Raw genomic sequence first — 20,261 nt, forward strand, 5'->3', positions numbered from 1 at the left:
CCCTTATAACCTGTTAAAGTAAGTAATATTTATTACCTGTCTTGGTAAGTAATAACTATTACCTGTCTTAGTAAGTTATCATTATTACCTGTCTTAGGCATTTATGTCTACTGTACTTGTTTTTGTAGTTTTCCATATGAATATTAGTAAGTAATCAGTATTATCTGTTGTAGCTAGAAATCTTTAGTACCTGTTGTAGTTAATACTTATTATTACTTGTAGTAGTTAAGAAATAAAACATGTCTGAAAAAGAAACAGTGTTTATGGCAACTACATGGACTAGAATACACAAGCGAAATAATTTGTTTTTTTCTGTTGGAACGAAGTCATTTATGTTGAGGCCCAATAACGAAAATCTAGCAATTATCGGCATTTTGCAAGCGTTAAAAGGTGTTTATTTCTTTTTTGTCAAAAGTAGAAACATTTATGTTATAAATGTTAGGTCATTGGCCTAATAATTACAATGTTTCATTTACATTGAAAATAATTTCTTGAGATCTTAAATTCATATTCTTTCTACTCGCTTTTTTAAACCATTACTTGGTGTTTAAACTCAATGACTAGAAGAGTATTCGGAACAGACGTATTGGAAGTATAATTATCGCAATAACCGAATTGTATACGTGCATGGATTTTGAATGGCTTCGGTACATCTACCCCAACACTAGACGTTAGGTTGTAGGTACATAGCTCGCCTAATTAAAACCACACATACTTCATCTCAAGAACTATATGCATGGATATGAATGGTGTCGAATGCCTCAATGCTTTCTAGTAAGCGTTAAATGGAATCAAGTATTAGTTAAATATCCAAAGATTACTGAAATTTGTTTTAAAACAAGACTATGCTGCATGTACATATCTCGCCTAATTAGATGCAGACATAATGCACAAGAGTTATAGGTAGGTTTGAACGTTGTTGAACGCCTTAATGCTTTCTTGAAAGTGTTAAATGGAATAAAGTAATTATTGAATATCCATGTATAACAAGAACTGGTTTTCGAAACACTACATTGCAGGTACATATCTCGCCTAATTAGAACCAGACATAATTGCATTAGAAGAAGTACAGGTATATGACGGTTGGTAATTAATGTAGAGTGTTGAATAGAATAAAGTCTGGAAAAGCATATCAAGTGATTTGCATGATACCGTCAATAAAGTGAGGGAAAAAAACATTACGAGATAGCTTTTGTGCAAGTATTGGATATGAAATTAACATTTATTTTCTATTACATGTGTGCTAAGTTTTTCATAAAATATAGGAGTGTCTATCATTTGTGTCGCTTATGTTAGTTTCACGCGCATTTTAATTAGAAACGATAATTGGTTTATGCAATAAAAAACTTATGTGGCAATTATGCAACAATTAAATAATTAAAAAAAGGTAAAAATGAACAAAGTTGTGAAAGATGCAAGTGTTGGTCAAAAGCAAGTGTACTGTGGGTATAAAGTATTTTAAATGATTAACAGGCCATAGTGGTATAAGTTAAAGGTATGGTCGGAAAATATGCATATATATCCCTTCATTCTTTTGTTATTTGATGCAAAATATTGGTATGAAAACACTTAAATGTCTTAATTACTCCGTAAAAGTATCAGCTGCAAATTGTATTAAACTTGTTTATTCTTAAAAATGGTCAAAGTAAGCCAAAATGTGTATTCATTCGCCAATACATATATCAAATACTACATTACCATCATCCAATATAATCATTAAAGTATTCAAACTGGCAAACGTATATTCCGTGGATAACTTATCAAATAATACCCTTATAGAATAGTGAAATGCCAACATAACAGTGTATTTATAAAATTGCTCTTGCCCTTACGTCATTTGTTTTTACAGTAATAGTAATAGTTGATGTGAGGAAGCATTATCGAAAACAGCAGATAAAATGGCATCTAAGGAGTTATTATATTTGAAATAACTTTCTGATGATAAAACCGTTCAACGTATGAAACTTGAAGGTTGTTTCATAAATACTATGTTTTAACAGAAATGGTACATGAAACGCTTTCTTAGAAGTCATTCGAAGATATAATTAGGTTCAAGCAATAACATGCATCAGCTATGAGTCCATAAAAGTGAACGATCTTATATACATACGTACGTAAAACATTTATTGTGCGCCGAGAAACGTGTGAATGCAATGCTTAATAAAACAAGTTTGTCGACAAATGCAACTGATGTAAAAGTAACGTGTATGGTGCCTAAAACAATTGTTCGGTTTTTGTAGCAAACTTTGCAAATACAGACAAACTGTTGAAGTCTGAAGTAGAAGCCAATTTCAGTAGAATTATTCCGTGTGTTCATTTTAAAAAGATGACATTGTATAAATATATAACGTAGTGACATCGGTATTTTCATATGCATCCATAAAAAATTCAGAGGGTATGCTTTCGCCAAGCACAGCACAACACGAAGGCCAATGCAACAATCAGTCGTACTGTAATCATGATATTGTGCACGCCTGGTTAGCCTAGCCATCAATGTCCACTTTACGATAATGGCCAATTTTATGACAAATGTTTCTCGAGAGAAAGTCTCATGCACGTAAAATGTCGTACAGCAAACGCTCAGCACAATCCCAAATATTTCTTTGACTGTAATGGGGTGAAGTGAAAATGTAATAGTTGTGTTTTTATTGTTCATTTTTGAAGTTAAACACAGCTAAAAGCTTCATGTAACATAACTTCTGGTAAAAACGATGCTTGTAAAATCTCAGAAAACAATGATTGTTAATAGCATAGCTATAAATAAATGCGTACAGTAGTCTTTTACAACACTATGAATACGCTTCTGTAATGCTGGCTGAATCGAACAATGCATACTTTGAAAACTGAATTCAACAATAACATTATTAAAATATGTTTAGTGCAGACAAGACGTTATATCTCTACAAGCAGTAAACAAGAGGTAAACAGATAAACAAGGGTGTAACTGAACGAAAAAAAAGCAAGTAAATATGTCATTTTTAAAAAATAATAGACCTGTTATCAACTGATGTTTAAAAACGCGTGCAATACACAATACATATAAAGAATGTAAAAATGATGGCATTTCAGTAATTCTTGTTTTCTGTTTTCGATTTTGGCTAAATCGTACAAAGTGTTGTGCAATGCATACGTTTAATACGTACTATTTTAATGTTGTTAATGCAGAGAAACGTATATACACATCATTTAATCATTTGCAAATCAAACACTATAATGAAGACAATTAACAAAATAGTCCAGTAACCAATAGCTATTCTAAAACGTATGCTTAACACAATGGTTATAAACAACAATGCAATACATGGCATTTCAATAATCCTTTTCTGAAAACTTTAATGGTGAATTTACAATAATGCTAAATGTTCGTGGCGATACTGTCACTGTAAAATGACCGATTTCTCGTCAAGGTGCATTGGCGCATGGCATATTATATAACAGAGCTTTAGGAGTGCTGATGATAAACAACTTATGTTGCGGTAATAAATAAAACGTTCAAGGAATACCAAATGTCTCAACCACAACCGAATGAGAAATAGTTTATTAATACTGCAGAATGATAGCTGAGTAGCACAAATGGTTGAGACATAGGCTATACACAGTTCATCTAAATAATGCAATCAATGGCATTTCACTAATACTGTTTTCAGAAAATGTTAGCGGTAATTTTACAAAAACGCTTAAAAAGTGGCGATATTGTCACTTAAAAATCAATGCAATTCTCGTAATGGTTTTAAGGCGCTAGGAATCATCGGTGATACACAATCAAGGTGTTAAAGCGATGTTGATAAACTACTTATGCTACAAAAATAATGAAACATGCAAGGAATACCAATGTCTTAAACATCAACGGATGAGATACTCTAAGCCATCAAAGCTAATCGAGAACGCATGCCATTAGATTATTAACTAATGGGTCCTGAAATATAAAATACGTGTACCAAGATAGTCATGTAAGGTAAATAAGCGCTTCCAAAACGGCCATTTTGCGTATTCGAAAGACAGCACCAATTTAGCAGTTTAAACATGGGTTTGGTTCATTTGCCTTTTAATAATGTATGGTTAAATAAACACTTGTGCATTGATGTTTTTCTTATTATATAATATCAAGGAAATACTTTTTTGAATATTATTCCGTTCGCTAGATAAAATGGTTGCCGAAAATAGATAAGAATATTATAATGAATAAATTATTTACTAAGTAAAATCTCATTGGTAACAAAATGGACTTTATAGACAGTGGTAAAGTGATTACCTCATCAATAACAGATGACGATAGTCTTATATGTGTGTAAGTGGCTATTGTCTATTGTGCCTTGTCGTTTAGTGTTTTGTTTAGCCTTGATTACAGTTTTTAAGATTTTAGGCTACCGGGCCAGTCCCTGTAGTTTTAATCAAGTTATAATACAATAAATGTGCTAATTGTTCATTAACCCTAAATCTTTCGTTATAAATGTTCGAAGGCAAAACCCCCTGTATTTCAGAAATAGTGCTGGTTCACAGCTCGCCTAATTATAACCACACACAATGCAGAGAAAAACGACAGGCTAATGGATGCTTAAGGTATTCGATTTCCCCTCTTTGTGAGAACAAAAAATATACATATACTGATATACTTTAATTTATCTGCCATTAGTCTTGCTTTGCATTACCAGAGCCTGCAATAAGGTTTCAAGCCGAGCAGGTTTCGAGCTGTTTGAATGTAAGCAGTAAAATTCATGGTGGAATAAACACATTCACACATTCCTATTTGATATTTAAAAGTAATTATGATAGGAAATACAGTCGAGTTATTGATATCAGTAGAGAGAGTTACCCAAATTTAATAAACATATATGACCAGCATCAATTAGCTTCATTATGATGAATATATGCCAAAAATAAAATTTATATTTATATAAGTGTTTAAACGTTTGTTATCAATCGATTTCCCGGTTTATTCTGTTCTCATTAATCGACTACAATTGTCATAATTGAAAAGAAAGCAAGTTCAAAGAAGAGAGATTTAGTGAAGATGTGTGTCAAACAAACGTTTTATTATCCTGAATCACTTGGAAAATACAGAGAGAAAAACAATTTTTATATACAACAAAAGAAACAGTGACCTTAATCATGTTCTTGTTGTTAGAGAATCCCTCGCGCTTCTTGGAAAGTTCTAATTACTTCATTATCTACAATCATAAACAAGACCACCAGAGAGTAGGCGCATGGAAAGGTTTTATCGCAGGTTTTGTCTCCTTTTGTGGATATTGTTTGTGACTAATTCGATTGTGTCCAGAGCTAATCTCGAAGACATTGCCAATGCCACGGAATAGTTAAAGGCTGAATCCAAAACCCTGTGGTAAAAATTTATTACTTAAGTAATTCCGTTTCTGTGTGCATTATCGCCATCAGCCTGTTAAAAAGAGTATAATTTATGACCTCACAATAATAAGATTTATCTCTTAAAATGCTTTCTCGTTGATGAATTATAATGATTCTAAAGTATTCATCAACAAAATTTATCAATGTAAACTACAGACATAAGCTTTGTAGCTTAGACGTTAACCAAGATAATGTGGGTTTACACAATATTGTATTCAAAGTATTTCGGTACCGCTTTCGAATTTCTATACAATTATATAGCAATTCATTAGCAGGCTTAAACCAATTAACGAGCATCCAATCTCATTTACAAAGAAACAACAAATTGCTAATATGCACGTCAAGACATACTTTTTTTTCAGTCTGTATTTTAAAATAAGGAACCTTATTTGTCAGTTGACCGCCAGCTTAAACTTTTTGATGAAACTATTGTTCCCATAATATTATAGGCTTTTGAAATATGGATCTATATTCATTTACATTTAATTGAAAAACATGACTGCAACTACTCAATAGCAAATAGTAATGCAAATTTATGTTTGGAAAATGTTACAACAATGTTTGACGTTTCTAAGTTAAGTCATATCTCATCGTTATATCTGGATGAAAACACGATGAAATCTAGATGAAATCTCATTAAGAAATCAGTATGTCAACAAACTCAAATTATAGAAATATGTATGATTCGCCAAAATGATATGAGTATCGACTTTAAATTATGCAGTGCATTACCTTGACGGATGTATTGCACCTTGCTAGACAAATGTATACTGCCTCTTTTTAACTTTAGATTATGTAACAATTATTTACCTGTTCAAACGAGTTGGCGTGAATATAAACGATCGTTAATGCAACATTTGTGATCAAAACGAAATAAGAGATGAATTCTGTTACCTCGTAAGATGTTTCCAACTTTGATAATAATTATAACCGTATTTTAACTGGTATATCGTAACTTTTAACGGTTTAAAAATCATTATGATGTAAGTTATTATCATTAGAGAATATGAAAGATTGCAAAATCCACCTGGCATTCTGTTAATGGGATAATAACTGTATTTATTAATTTAGATTTGTATTATCAATATTAATCATTTTATGACGTTTACTTTGTATTTCGTATACTGCTGTATGTACTTAGGAACATGGTCAAACATATTATGTCTGATCTGTATAACAGAAGTAGTATGCGTTATATGGTTGGCTGCAAAACAAGGGTTGAAAACCATTATATCAAATGAAATCGCAAAAGAAGCTTAAAAGGCTTATATAGTTTGCAGGTCATGTGACGATTTCGTCAGTTTCTGTTTATGCATTTAATGCATTATAATGAAGAAAATAGTGGCTTTAATGTACGGTTAAATGACTTCTGTTATTATAACTGCTACATTATGGTAATGGTAGTAAAATATACACATAGACTATTCAAATGGTATACGTTTAAACGTCTGATCCAGTTGTTGTTGTTTTTAATTAAAACTCGTAATTTATTCATTGGTAGACATAACTACATATCGTACAATTAAACAATTAAAGCGAACCTTATGATAAAGGTTGTTATTATGACTGTAAGCGAAGGTCTTTTGATACATGTTTTAAATTAAATAGTGGTCAAGAAAATATATAGTTGTCAGGCAAAGGTTCAAGGGTCAGAAAATTAGGCATAGGAAATGTCGATCTCCAAATTATGTATAAAAACTGGGAGATTATTCGCGTTGTTTGAATATAAATAATTAACCAATATCTAGAATATCAAATATATCTGTTGATTAAAGTTAAACACGTGTATAGCTAAACGATTCCAATAAGCAATGCTCTCAGAGCAAAATGAGTGTTAAAAGCAGAGATATAAATGTTACATTTTCCAGAACAGAACAGAAGTATCTAATGGGCCTTGATCTGCTGGTTTGTCCCTGTAGTTTCCACCGTGTAATATAACTAATATTGATATGCCTCACGTGGTTTGCCAATGTTGAATTCTTATATACCCGTCATGGGCGATTTCTTACTGCCTCGCACTGACAGTACGGTTTTGACCAGTTAACATAATGCTGTCACATAGCACCCGATTCTACAAAAAATACTTTTTTGGTTTGAGGTGGAAAGCGCTAATTTAAGTGTGTTGTAAATCTGTAACTCACGGTGTTTGCAACTTTTCTAAACTTTTTTCAATATCATTTGCTGTGTATATAAACTGCCTGTGTTACATGTTTTAGACTCATATCCATTATTTCAGAAATAATTACATAATAAAGTTGTTTCATGGTAAAAGGACAATATTTTTGCGTTCGGTATAATAAAATAACATTTGTATGTCTACCAGTGTGACAGTTCAAACTGTTAACATTCGGGTAAAAACTGTTACTCTCGACTTCGTATAACAGAGTTTCCATCATGCTGATACTATGCAATGTCACGAAGCTATGCGATAATTATATAATTACTAAACACGGGTTTTGAAATATGAATACATGTGTAAATATTACCAATACAAAATCCACACTGATTTAGAAATAATTTATACCATAATTGATCAAGATATGCAAGAAAATTCAGTGACTTTCTCTAAAATATCATCTTACTCTTTAAAGCTGCACTCTCACAGATTTACCATGTTTACAACTTTTTTAGTTTTTGTCTTGGAAAGAGGAAATTTTTTCGTAAATATCTGCAAACCAATTATATAAGATTGCTGACAAAAAATCAGATCGTAGATATTTTGAACTAAAATAAAAAAGATATGCGATCTCATTTTTGTCAGCAGTCATATTTAACTGGTTTCCATGGATTTCCGCAAAAATTGGCTCGTTCCAAGACAAAAAATAAAAAAAAGTTTTAAAAACGTTCAATCTGTCAGAGTGCAGCTTTAGTAACGGCAACATCTTACTTATCAAGTACAACACGTTTCTCGTTTGTGTGTTAATTCTGTTATGCTAGGTCAAACATACAGTTAATCAAATTATCGTTTAACGATTATACGTTTAATAGTAGAAACGTCGATAAAACACTGCTAATTAAAACATTTCCTTGCGAAACTGTGTGAATTAAATGAATGAAGATGGTGATTGTGGAATAATACATATCTGATTAGAATAACGAACTTTCAGATCTATGCAAATAAGGTTATTTTTGCCCCGCGAGAATTGAGTGTAATTATGTAACGAATTCAAACAATAATGCAATTAAAAGGTATTATGTGTTACTTAAAAGTACATTGAGGCTCCGTGTCTCACGTATAATTAAAATATTTGCAATGGGAAAAAGGAATGAAAGATCAATTGACAGTATCAGTAAAGGAGTAATAAAAATTCGAACATGAAAATTGAAAACCAAATCGGAAATTGTTGCACGGTATGTAATGGGCAAAATTAGACAAATGGTTTAACTAGCCAAACTTTGCAACTGAATAACTTGCAGGTACGTTTTGCATGATTGTCAATGTTTCTGCCGTTAAGTGTTATATTTCATAAGAGTGAAAACACCCTAGTTAGACGCTGTGTTTGATGCCACAAACAATTAATCTTGTACTTGATTTAGCATTTTGTATTCCCACTACGTTGATGGGGTTATGTATGCACTAACGGTTAATCAGGCAATGGTAAATACAAATTAATGTTAGCGAATGTGATGTAACTGGTGAAAGTGCATCATCATTCAAGATATATTATCACAAGTTAAGTAAACCACTTTCGATTTTACACTGTTCTTTAGAACAAAAACAAATTCACGTGCTGTACCACGATGATCACATTATCCAACATCCGGCAAAAAAATAAAAATATTTTGAGGTTGAAAAGAACGTGCACGACTTAAAATCATTTGAATCCATTCGTGTTATAAGTCTGGTCAATCTGTAGTTGGGACTGGGAAATTTCGGACACAAACGATTCATACAAAATTTCAGTGCAAATATGTCATTTTAAGAGGGAACAAAAGGTTTCGATTGATACATGTGGTGGAAATATGATTTTGGGAATTTTTCTCACTTTTTTATTATTAATGAAGGAGTTTCTGGAATTTCGCTATATAGCAATATATTATAAAGAATATTTGATCATTTCAATATGGAAGCTCATGTTAAGATACAATAGTAAATCCCCCATGATTGGGCATTTTTTTATGATAATTAAAGTATGTAAGTCAGGTACTTTGCAATAAATCAATACATAAATTTGATCATTTCTTTTGTATAATACTTTATCTTACATTGTTTTATCATATAAAGACATATTGAATATATGAATACCATAGTAGAAACCTCAAAACTGAACATTTACATTTTTTTCGAAAAAAGAAATACAATGCTTTCAACTCATACATTTTATTTTGGTTGTATTGAAAAATGTTTAACGGAACGAAACATAACCAAGATAAAAAGGTTATTTTTACTGCCCCATATAATGTTAAGGGTTGCTTCCACTTGAAATTTACAGAAACGCTTATATTCAACAATAAACTGTGTACATTAAATAATGAAGACATTAATTTTAACAAAATTATATTCCATTAACCAAATGTTGTTTATAAATGTATGCTAAAATCAATGCAAAGAACTAATGCAATAAATGGCATTTCACTTATTCTTGTTTTCTAAAAACATTAATGGTGATTTTTCAATAACGTTTAAGTAACGCTGAAACGCGGCATGGCGATACTGTCATTTGATCGTATAATTGTCAAGGTGCATTAAAGCATGAAAGATTCACAACAAATCTATAAAAGCGCTGTTGATAAACTACAGTCACTAGTGTTGTGATGTTAAATGGAACATTTAAGGAATACCAATGTCTAAAACACCACCGAGAAAATGCGAAATTCTAAGCTTTCAGAGCTAATCATAAACTTATACCAAATGATAATTTACTACTGGGTCCTGAAATATATGATAGTTCCAAGATAGTGGTGTTGGGTAAATATGCATTTCCAAAACAGCCTAAATTGTACAACACTTATACGACATTAATTGGTAATACTATTCATTGGTTTGTCGCGTTTGCCTTTTAATAATGCATGGTTAGATAGAAACTTGTAAATATTTTTTTTTATATGTGTATAGGATACAGAAAGAAGCACAGTATCCGTTCGCTGTCACATTTGCATTATTTGTGCTTATTCTACATAAAACATGAACATCTTTCATTATAAATGTTCAACGACAAAAAACGCCTCTGTATTTCAGGAGAGCAGAGAGGAATGAAAGACTTATATATGCTTAAAACATTTTAATTCCCCTCAATAGTGAGAAAAATAGCGCTATAATATAAAAACAGTTTAAATATTATACATCTATTCTGTTTTAACTCTAACTGTACTAAATTTTTCAAACGAACATGTTTAAGGCTGTTGATGTTAGCAGTACAGATTTATAGTGGATTTAACACATCCCGTTTTGGTAAATGAAAATTATTATGATAGGAAATACATTCGAGTTATTAATATCAATAGAAATAAATTAAAGTACATAAATCATACATGACCAGCGTCAATAAGCTTCATTTTTATCAATATATGCCAACATTTATATAGATACACAAGTGTACATAAGTGTATTAACGTTTGTAATCGATCGATTTCTGGTTTAATCTGTTCTCACCAACTACAGTTGTCATAAATAATAAAAAAGGCAAACTCAAAGAGAAGAAATTCCGCGAAGTTGAATGTCAAACAAACGTTTCCTTTTTCTGAAACACTTGGGAAATACAGAGAGAAAACTAATTCTATATGCAACAAACAAAAATCATGTTTTCGTTGTTAATGAATCTCTCGCGCTTCTTGGAAAGTTATAATTACTTCATGATCTTCAATCGTAAACAAGACCACCAAAGATAATGAGCATGAAAAGGCTTCATTACAAGTTTATGTCTATGATTGTGGAAAGTGTTTGAAACCTATTCGATTGTGTAATTAGCTTATCTCGAAAGACATCTCCAATGTCACGGAATAACTATGAGGCTTAATTCGAAACCTTGAGAAAAATATGTACCTCAATTATTATTTTATGTGTTCATTATAGCCATCATACAGCATGTTTAAGAGAGTATACGACTTTACTATAATAAGATTTATCTGTCTATTCAATTTGAATAATCTGCTGTTCCAACTATATTGTATGCTTTTGAAATATTGGGCTTTTTTTATTTGCATTCTATTTAGAAAAATAATGTTTTCTTCATGAATGACTGGATTGCGAATAGTAATGCGAGTTCACGGTTGAACAATGTTACAACAATGTTTGACAGTTCTTAATTTAGTTATATCTTACTTAATCAGTACTATGAGTAATCTAATCAACATCGTTATGTCTTGTTAAACCCCAGTGTGTAATCAGTATATACAAAAATTGGAGTTATAGAAATGTGTTTGATTCACCATAGTGATATGAATATCGACTTTATATAAAACAGAGCATAAACTTGAAGAATTGTATTGTACCTTGCTAATCTAATATATACTGCCTCTTGTTAGTTAACATTATATTGCAGTTATTACCTGTTGAAACGAGTTGGTGTGAACAGAAAAGATCGTAAATGCAACATTTGTGATTCAAACGAAATAAGGGATAAATTTTGTTACCTCGAAAGACGTTTCTCACCTAAATAATAATTATAACCGTACTTAAATTGAAATACCGTAACTAATTACGGTTTAAAATCCATTATGATGTAAGTTTTTATCGTTAGCAAATGTGAATGATTGCAAAATCCAGCTGGCATGCTGTTAATGTTATAAGAACTCATTAACTTAGACTTACATAAGTATTAATCAAATTACTGTGTTTGTATTTGTTATATGTAATAAGAAACCTTAGGACATGGTTATAAATATTATATCTGATCAGTATTACAGATGTAGCATGTATAATATGGTGCTCATTGGCTGCGAAACATGGTCGGTGAAAAGTTTATTTCATTCAGAACAGACATAATTTGGCCAAAAAATATCCAAAGCTAAGTCCCTTGGATTTCTTCTCATGGGAATTTAGGAAAACAGAGTTTTCAATTCAAAAGTTCAAATTCCAAGTTCAAACAGCCATTCGTAGAGAAACGAGAAATATTACACCAAAAATGTGCATGGATGCGATTGAAAATTTAAAAAAAAACTTAATGTCGTAATAGCATATAACACCTGGTCCACATTTTCATTGTATTAAGACTCGTAGTTTTTTCATTGGAGGACAAAACTTATCAGGGTCAATGTCACCATCGATCGTACAATGAAAGAAAACTGTAAACGCCCTGATAACGCGAACCTTATGTTATAGGTTGTTTTAATGACTGATTTTTGAGCGACGGTCTTTTGAAAAAAAGTAAAGACAATCTAGCTTTCAAGATTTAAAAAATAAAATCATAGAAAATGTTACGATCAAAGTGTGTATAAAAACTGGATGACTATTCGCGTTCTTTGAATATAAAGAATTTTAACGAATATCGAGAATATCCAATATATCTCTTAATTAAGTTAAGTACATGTAAAGCTAAAAGATTCCAATCAGCATTGCTCTCAGAGAAAACTAAGGGTAAAAACAGAGATTTAAAGACAACCTTTTACCAGAACACAGGCACGAAATTTTTAATGTGTTTTTTAACTATTTTTAACTATTTACTTTATATTTAAGATCATTATCAAACTATGCTTTCATTAAACAATATGATTTTTACATATGAAGCCCCAACGATTTAAACAAAACATAGTTTTCACTACGAATTATTTTAAATTTCATCATATTATTTTATATGAATAATGTGTCATTGGAACTAAAAGTATGATGATGGGAACTTTTACACATCGAAAATACAGCAGAAGGATAAATTGCGATAATTACTGCAACAAATAGTCACGCCATATATAGTTCGAGTGGTAACAATGAGAAATAAAAAGACGCGGTGTTAAGATGTAGGAAGAGAAATAAAATACGAGCACTTTCTTAAGGTATTAGCCGCGTAATACACACTTATAAAAGCTTTAACCGACAACATAGTTATAATCATGGTACACTATGGGACTTTTATCTAAAATTTGAAGATTTTTTACCGTGAATTAAAAAAGTTATTTATGTTTCATTACACCCACCCCCAAACTCCAAGGGCTATAAAGAGCGACAATTAAATATTTTGTCTTTATTTGATTTTTTTTCGCATTATCAGAGATAATGAAATAAATACAACAGTTTCTGGTAAAATAATACTTCAGTTAACAGAAAACTAAAGTTCAAACGAACAAATTATTGATTCACATGGAAAAAAAATCATTTTGATTGATCTTGTGAGTCTTCGGAACAGAGCAGTATTTCGATGTTTGAAAAAATATAGCAGTTTTACAAAATTCATAAAAAATAGTTAAATATAAGGCAAGTTGCTGAAATCATTTTGATAGTTTACCGTCCAGTTTTGAAGAAAATATACATAATGTCATGTAACCATACATTTTTATAGCTAATAAAATGCTTAAAAATCAATCTTTTTCTTGTAAACATTTATAAAGCTTAAATGGACTTATAAAATGTACTTTTCAATTAAATGAATTTAATTATAATACTTACTCAGAATACAGAGTTTAAAACAATGAGTGTACTTTTAAACTAAAATATGTAAAGAAACAAGAACACTAAGTGGGCGGTAATGTCCCTCCAAAAATGTCAGAGTGAAAATTCTCAACTAATGTCTTTTTAATATTATAACATGTAAACAATCTCTGTGGGTTTTTTGATGTCTATCTGTCTTATTTTGTCATTGGTATTCTAACATTTAGATTTTTTCACAATAATTCTTCACTCTTAAACATTTGAAGTTTGGTCTGTTCCCATGCGTTTGTACTTGTAGTGAGAGCACAGATGATAACTACTCAATGCTGAGTCAATGCTGATTTGGTTTTCATGCCCCTTCAGGTACTTTACCCATCCAGAATGCTTAGTGCTGTAAAGGAAAAAAGGTGTACTTTAAAGCCTTTCTAACTAATTAGTATAGATAACTATACTGCCATACATATACACAATAAAATATAAACAGTTTAATATTTCTCGACATTATTTTGAAAAAAACAACACAAAAACAAGCTGATACATACATGTATATATAAAGAAAATTATTAAATTTATCAATAAAATTCATCATCATCATCATCGTCATCGTCATCGTCATCGTCATCGCCATCGCCATCATCATCATCATCATCATCATCATCATCATCATCATCATCACCATCATCATCATCATCATCATCATCACCACCACCATCATCATCATCACTACCACCACCACCACCACCACAACCACAACCACAACCACCACCACCACCACCACCACTTGGTTATTGAATACAGTGGGTTTATAAAAACAAAAACCAAGTCATATATGTTTTATATGAAATACTCACATCATCTCAATCAGATGCGACTGCCTTGTGGATAGACATGGCTGTCAAATCTGTCTCAAGGATCCAACATAGTATTTAATGCAGGCTGGAATTCTTCATAACCCAGTGTTGGTGACTTAGTAATATTCAGTCATTTTCCTGCCTGAAAAAAAATAGACTTCTGATTATCAACCAACAGAAACTACCACCATAAAATACAAATGCACAAGTATTATACATTCTGCACTAATATCCGTTTTAGCCAAGAGTAAGGGTTGGTAGGTACAAATATGTAGTTGTTGTGCGTATGGTTGATAATCATTCACAACAGTCTGGGGTTTTAACGAGACCTACACCAAGCAAATGAATGTCGCTAGTGTCCAAGCAGTTGTGGCTTCAAGCCCCAAATTACGTACTACTTTTTGTCACAAGTTGATTTTGAAAATATGCATTTTGTAAACAAATAACGGGTATGTACATGTATTATGGTACGTTAGAAATAATAGTCAGTACATGTAAAAATATGAACACGCTGTCTAAACATTTAGCTAACAAAAATGATTTAAGAATTACAAAGATAAATTAAAAACAAACATCAACGTACAAAACTGCTCAAGGATACTTACATTCATAGCCCTTTGATACGAATATCTGAATATCCCAGTTCCATGCTGATTGTTGACAGTTCGTTTTTCCAACAGAAAATCTTCTCTTACTCATATAAATCACTTATAATCCATGTTTTACTGTAATGACTCAAGATGTTAGATGCATCGTAATTATCTGCCAGCGTGCACATTAAGTGTTTATTTATTTTAAACGTGTGTTCATGAGAAATGCATCACAGAGTTTCCAAATACTGCAATGTAGAAATTCCATTAATGACCTATGAATAGCGGGGAAATACCTTCTGTTTCTAAAAATAGCAACATCCGGTACAGGCCGAATACGCCCGATGTTCGTCGCGATCTGTTACGGCGAGTGGCGATATATGTCGATGTTACCCGATGTTTCCCGAGTTTTATTACATGGCTAATACCTTAAGTACATATTCATAAATGGCATATTAAAACGGTCTACATGTGCATATTTTTCGAATAAGCACTGATTTTTATCGTAGGGCATATTATCTCAGACTGTCGCTCACGAAAGAGAAGGGACGGAACATGAAAATATGTAGATAAACTACAATTAAACTATGTATTGTAAACGGGATGGAACACGACACGAATACGTCAAGCTTGCGATATTGCAAGCGATCTGAATTAAACGAAATTGCATGCCGACATGTGATTAACAAATGCATACTAAAATGTAACAGGCGCTTTCCAAGATTGTGATGCACACACACGAATTTCAGTGTCGAACATCTTCCTCCAATGTCAGTGAAAAGTAAACCAGTTGTAAGGAGCATGAATCTCGTTTTCCTCTTTTGTTGTCTTGTTAATTGATCGTTTTCTTCGTTCTTCTCTGTATATTACTACTCTTTTAAGCTAGCAGGCATGTTGCGCTGCCAAAGAGTCGATCTGTTCAATAAATCAGACTCAATCGGAATTTGGAATGTTTTACTTTTATTTTCAAACATTAGTTGTTTTGTTATTCAACTGTTTGTGATGCATACAGATATGTGAAAGCTGTCTGGACAAGAAAGATGCTTCTGGCAATGACATGGAGTCATGGACAAGATATAAAAAAAAACTTAATACTTTCTATTGCGAAAGTTATCAGGAAAAAAATCATGTATTGCCTTCGCCTTGGTGTCATTGGCGTAAGTTTCTTGCAACAACTCAAAATCTTTTCAAGATATTCAAATAAACAACAGTGCACAGGTTGCCAAAGACATTACTACGAAAATGTCAAGCAAGGCGCAATTACTCTTTTACATACTTTTTATATGTTGCATTAAGCAATTGTTTCGCTTAAAAGTTGTGCGCCCCGAGGCGATGTTCTTTAAATTAAAGATAATCGATGGTGATCATATTCCGATTTTTAGATCAAAGTATTATAGTCATCATGCACACAATTAAGTCACTTGATTCTTTTCGTAAAACATACTGTGCAAAATCGTATTTAGGGTTCAAGTAAATAATAAAACATGTCCCAAGAATTAATTTGTTAATACCACATGAACTCTAATAAATCATAATGAATGTCTCAAAACAAAACGTGTCTGTCTTTCAACAATGTTGCTGGTATATCGCTTGCCTAATCAAAACCAGACAAAAGGCAGCGGAGAGTGACAGATGTGAATCCAGGGTAATGGATGCATCAAGTGTTCCTATTAACCTCTTCCGTATGAATTAATGTTTTTTTGCCCTACTCTGAATACTCTATTGTCTGTCCTATGTTGTGTTTGGTAACGCTGTTTTAATTTAAAAATATTGTCTTGTGACGGTGTGTATCTATCCCTGAGTATCTGTTAGGTCTTCATCTACTTGTTTCTCCGTGTAGTTTACACTGTATTATATAACTGATATTGTTATACCTCATGTGACCTGCCCATGTTGAATTCCCATATACCCATCGTGGCCAATTCCATACTGCCGCACACTGACAGTACAATTTTGACCAGTTGAAATGATACTGCCACATAGCACGCGCGTCTTTAAATAATTTATACTTACTTGGTTTCCCAAGACTGAGGTGGAAAGCGCTTAGTAAAATGTCTTGTAAATATTCTGGTGTTTGCAACTATTTCAGTATCATTTGTTGTGAATCAAAACTGTCTTTGATACATTTTAAGACTTCTATCAAGTATTTCCCGCATGTTCACAGTAATTACTTTCACATTGAAAGCCATGTGGTATTTATATAATAATAGAAACAAATTACTATACGGTTTTGAAACACAAATAAATGTGTGAATATTAGTAATACGAAATTCACAAGAAATATCATAATGTTTATATAAATTTGCATTAACTGCCTGTGAAATATCATCTTTCTTTTTGTAATGACTGAAACACTTAAATAACCAAGTTAAGCAGGTTTCTCGTTTGTGATAATTATGTTATATAAGGTCATACATAAATTTAATCAAATTATCGTTTGACGATGGTACGTTTAATTGTAGACACATAAATAAAACGCTGGTAATTGAGACATTTTATTGCGAATGATGGAGATTTTAGAAAACATAATAAAACAATTATATTTAATAGGAATAAAATCTCTAACTTCCAGTATCGATGCAAATAACGTTCCTGTATGCCTCGCCACGTTCTTCCCGCGAGAATCAATTGTAAATAGGTACCCAATTCAAATACTTTACTGCACTTTGAAGGTAGTATGTGTACTTAAAAAGTTCATGGAGGGCCAATGTCCTACGTATATTTAAAAAAAATGTGCAATAGGAAAGGAAAATTATAGGATGAGTACAGGAATAAAGTTATTTGGAACATGGAAATGGAAAACAAACTCAAAATTTGTTGTACAGTATGTGAATTGCAAAAACATATAAGACCAATGATTTAACTTCCCATTTTTTGCAATTGAATATCATGCAGTTATGTTTATGTCATAGCTGTTCATTAGTCAATGTGTCTCCCGTTTAATGTAGTATTTCATTAGAGATATTTACGCTATTAAGATGCTTCGGTTTATCCAGTGCCATTAAACCGGGTTTATGTCTAACTTTTTTGCTACTGGGCTCGTTTCTGTAGTTTTTCACATAATCATTGTACTAGATTCAGCATTATATATTCCCATCACGTTTATGGGGTACGTTTGCACTAATGGTAGATTTAACAAGGGTGACTTAAAACTAATATTAGCAAATGAGATATAACTGATGTAAGTGCGTCACATTCCAAGAGTTATTATCACTACTTAGGTTAACCACAATACACAATACTTAAGTACAATGATATATTCACGTGCTGTACCACAACGAACGCATTATTCAACATCCGGCAATAAATATTTAGTATTTTTGGAGCTGTAAAGGACATGTAATACTTGAAAACGTTCAAATCCATAAGAGTTATTGCGATGAATATAATATTAAAGAATATTGTCTCATTCAAAAGCATGCTTTCTATCATTATCAAAGCACACTTGCATGCCAATGGTGTAATAAATGATAAAAAAGGGAATGGGGTATATTCAACAAATTTCTGTTAATCGATTGGAATTCTTACCTGCATACAAAAAAGACATCTTAGCGCATTTACTTTGATTACTTTGTACTTAAATATGTCTTCCGATGTTCGCATGGCTTTATTAATGTTACTCATTTAACTATGTGTTTATGAACTGTCATATTCATGTTTATTCTTTGAATGTTATTTGTGTGTTAGAATTGTCCCAAAATATAGTTACATGGTACAAGCCAAAAAGTGTTTAGCAGTTAAAAATAAACATCACAGACAAAAACAAAACGAGTCTCCAAATCAACTATCAACAGCATAATGGCTAAATCAAAAGGAACTAGACTTCGATACTAAAGAAACACACGCAAAGGTGTTCAATACAGTCTCGAGTGTGGAATGTTTGACATTCGTACGGTAACGAACACTGAGACTGATGTAGGTTGCACGTTAAGGAGGCTGACAACGAAAATTGTATGAGAGCACAGCGTAACGAAAGCATTTGTTCAGTATTTCTTTATATTCATTAATTGAAATAGTGGCGGTGTGTCCCCTGTAATGGCTTTGAAGTAATCCCTATCAGGAGATATAATTGGTTAAGTGCTTTCCTTCAGGTAAAGAAAAGTGCATTCAATGTTTTTTATGATCTTTATCACCATTAACTGTGATAAATCATTCATGTCTCCACCCTTAAGTTAATAGTGAAATTTCGAATTAACGCGGAAATTTAGTATGATTGTGGCAGTTATAATACCTATTATCTACACTTTTAAGATATCATGAAAATGTAACGCAAAAAAAAAATCAAACAGCAAATACAATGAGAAAATACCGTGAGAATTTAACAAATATAATATGTTGTGATAAAATAATACAATTTCTAAGTCCTCATTTTGTGACCTATGTCTTGCAGGTGAATTAAAAACCATTTCTCGATGCGGAGAAAATTATTAATCTTGATCCGATATCCAAGCAGAACAAAATGCTACCTGTGTCAGCCATCAGACAGCCTGTAAATGAGAGAACATGACCCTATCTAATAAATATTTATCACGGCTTAACATATCGCAAACGGATTCAAATTATACTTCTGAGATTCAATAGCATGCATCGATATAGAAAAAAGAAAATTGTTAAACTTAAGACATTAAACATTACTAATTTACTGTTTATCCAAATGCGTTAATAACAAAAACATGTTAAAATATCTAGAAATAAATGCCAAGATAAAACTGCGGGTTTGTGGATGTCGAAGTGGAGAAATAGTCCGAGCAATGAATGTTTAAGTTTACTTTAAACGACCTCCAATTTGTGTTTGCAAATCCTAGATTTCGCAAACTCAAGTACCCTTTAAATACGGTGTAATCGAATACTGGCCTATACTTTAGTTAGAAGGCTTCATTAAGGTATGATTTTGGTGTTTTTTGTTTGCGAAATGTTTTTGGAAGTTTGTCTAATTGA

At 31.9% G+C, this 20,261-nt stretch overlaps 1 protein-coding gene across 1 annotated transcript in view; it reads right to left on the reverse strand.

Moving 5' to 3' along the window:
* Positions 1 to 20,261, reverse strand: part of LOC128231757 (glutamate receptor ionotropic, NMDA 2B-like) — a 220,720-nt gene that overhangs the window by 139,108 nt on the left and 61,351 nt on the right. The gene's annotated exons all lie outside the window — the stretch shown is intronic.

This window comes from Mya arenaria, chromosome 4 (assembly GCF_026914265.1).
Source record: "Mya arenaria isolate MELC-2E11 chromosome 4, ASM2691426v1".
Classification (NCBI taxonomy): Eukaryota; Metazoa; Mollusca; class Bivalvia; order Myida; family Myidae; genus Mya; species Mya arenaria.